At 39.9% G+C, this 2,859-nt stretch overlaps 1 protein-coding gene across 2 annotated transcripts in view; it reads left to right on the plus strand.

Annotated features, from left to right (window-relative positions):
* The window catches only part of LOC106874985 (mitochondrial uncoupling protein 2), a 20,941-nt gene that overhangs the window by 4,723 nt on the left and 13,359 nt on the right, over positions 1-2,859 (plus strand). The window contains exon 1 of one of the 2 annotated variants that reach the window (XM_014922919.2): positions 2,111-2,259. The exons of the other annotated variant lie outside the window; for it this stretch is intronic. The gene's annotated coding sequence lies outside the window, so the exon portion shown is untranslated. Of the gene's footprint in view, positions 1-2,110; positions 2,260-2,859 lie in introns of those variants that run through there. 2 annotated transcript variants of the gene reach the window in all.

Here is a 2,859-nt window from a genome sequence, read left to right on the forward strand (position 1 = left end):
TGTGTGTGTGTGTGTGTGTGTGTGTGTGTGTGTGTGTGTGTGTGTATGTGTGTCTGTGTGTCTGTGTGTGTGTGTGTGTGCGTTCGCGCGCGTGCGCGCGCGCGCGTGAATTAAGAGCAGGCAAAAATCTGCATTCTGAACAACTGGAGCAATGCATTGACATAAAAATGAATTCGATTTTTGAAAATAGGAAGGGACACCGCACCCTCTCCCACACAACTCAAACAAAAATGAATGATGCAACAGTAATGTCTTGGTTACGACATTGGCAGATGATGCAATGATTGTTCAAAAATCTCAGAATTAAAGAAAAATTTGTTTTTCTGTCATTGTTGTTTCTGCTTGTTTTTACTTTCACCGTTCACTTGATTGACAACCGGCTGCTATGCTAATGTGCTGTCAGATAAACAATCTTGTTTTTCGGATTTTAAACGTGTCTGCTGCTAGATTTTGCCTATCGTTTTCGTCTAATAATCTCCGTTGTTTAAAGGTTTTTTTCATTTCACGGTATTAAATGAGTGATACCCTAATCGATGTATGTTTAGTTATTTAGTTTGCAAAGGTGTTTATCATTGTCTTACGTTTTATTTCACCTCAGTAATATTTTTGTAATCAGTCATGGCTTTTCCTAGTCGAGGTTGGCTTTAGGGTTTGGAGATTACGTATCCAGTCGGTGCGAAGGATGCTTACAGGAATTGGTATGAGGAGAAAAGAGCGATGGGTAGTTGTGCGCAGGATGGGAGAAGCAACTAAAAGAGTCTCTCGTTGGTTATAGAGCAAAGGACAAGGGATGATGAGCAGTGATTTGGCTCCCTTCTACTGATTTACCAAAACGTAAGGGAGTTAGGGCTCAGGGTCGAAACACCTGACAATCGTTGGATAACGATTGATGACATCAGTTCCTCCCGGTCAAAGTTATACCACATACGTACGTATGTGTGTGTGTGTGTAGGAGTGGCTGTGTGGTAAGAGGCTTGCTTTCCAACCACATGGTTTCGGGTTCAGTCCTACTGTATGGGACCTTTAGTAGGTGTCTTCTACTATAACCTCGGGCCAACCAGAGCCTTGTGAATGGATTTGGTAGGCGGAAACTGAAAGAAGCCCGTCGTATATATATATATATATATGTATGTATGTATGTATGTATGTATGTACGAAGGGCTTCTTTCAGTATCTGTCTATTTTGACCGGCCCGTGGCTAATAGCGGAAGACGCACTTTGCCGAAGTAGCCGCTCAATGGGACTGAACCGAAGACCACGAAGTTGGTAAGCAAGCCTCTCAACCACACAGCCAAAACAAAAATTTGTAAATAAAGGCCCTTAACTGTCGCTATGTAGACGTCCTTGGATTTCATTGTTTACGAAATTTTTATTCTAGTTTGTGAACTACGAAGTGAGTCTGGCCATCACACATTCTACGTTGCTCCTCTCTTTCTTTCCTACTCCCCTTCAGCCTTGCATGTTTATCGGTGTTAGCATCTTGTGAAATCCGATCGCACTTATTAATGTTCTAAGAAACATCAACAAAGCGAACATGCTGCGGATAGGTGTGCATGTACGCGCATGCGTTTGTGTGTGTGTGTGAAGGTATATTTTATGTATATGTGATTGTACATGTGTGTAGTATGTGTGCGTGAGTGTATGCATATTTATGTATGTACCTATGTATGTAGGTATGTATGTGTGTATGTATATGTATATGTGTGGATGTTATGTGGGAATCGAAAAAACGAAAAAAAATGGTGGGAGACGGAAAAATTTGTCCAAGCAGACATTATGCCGAAGATAATTGTGTGTGTGTGTGTGTGTGTGTGAGTGAGTGACTGAGTATGTGAATGAATGAGTGAGTGAGTGAGTATGTGTACGAAGTTAAGAGTGGAGAAAGTTTAAAAAAGAAAGAAGAAAGAGAGAAACTGTGATTACTAGAAAGAGGAGAGAAAAACTGAGCAAAATAGAAAGAAGGAGAGACAAAGAGACTGACAGAGAAGACGATAGATAGATAGATAGATAGATGAAGAGTAAGGGAGACAGTGAGAGAGAGAGAGGCAGTTAGTTAAGAAGAGAGAGGAGAAGATAAAGAGATCACGAAGTGGGAGGAGTGACCGGAAGGGAGGTAATTCTAATAATGTACTTTTAAGCCGTTGCCACACATGCCAGTTGCTGCTGTTACGAACGAAACGTGTACGGAACGAACGGCTGTTGTCTGCGATGATGTAATAAGACAACTAGTGTATCGTATATACATGTTTACATCAGCGCGTACGTAAACACATACCTATACCTCCATCTATCTATCTATCTATCTATCTATCTATCTATCTATCTATCTATCTATCTGTCTGTCTGTCTGTCTGTTTGTCTTGCTTGCTCATTCTTGATCTTCAACTGAATCATAACGTAAGTACAGACGCACTTCGGCAAAAGGTCTTTATTTTCTCGGAATGAATGGTCTCTAAGTGCCTTTCCACGTATTCCCTTGTTTACGCCTTTTTTTGTTTTGTTTTGTAAATGCTGGACACACGCAAACACTCACACGCACTCACAGACACACACGCAGTCACATAGACACATACGCATATGTTTGCCTCTGTGTGTGTGTGTATATATATATATATATATATATATATATATATAAAATTTAAGGAATGGAGAAAACGCATGTTATAATTGCATACTTTATTCCTACATATGTTTCAAAGGATTACAACCTGTGTGATCCATAGGGATCTGTGATGTTAAAATTGTAACCTTCTCTTCAGGGAATGCATGGGAATCATCTTAAACGTAAGACTTTATGATATATATATATAAATATATACGGGAAGAGTTATTCTCTTTTAGTGCTTTATTGATACACTC

Source organism: Octopus bimaculoides, chromosome 22, assembly GCF_001194135.2.
Source record: "Octopus bimaculoides isolate UCB-OBI-ISO-001 chromosome 22, ASM119413v2, whole genome shotgun sequence".
NCBI lineage: Eukaryota > Metazoa > Mollusca > Cephalopoda > Octopoda > Octopodidae > Octopus > Octopus bimaculoides.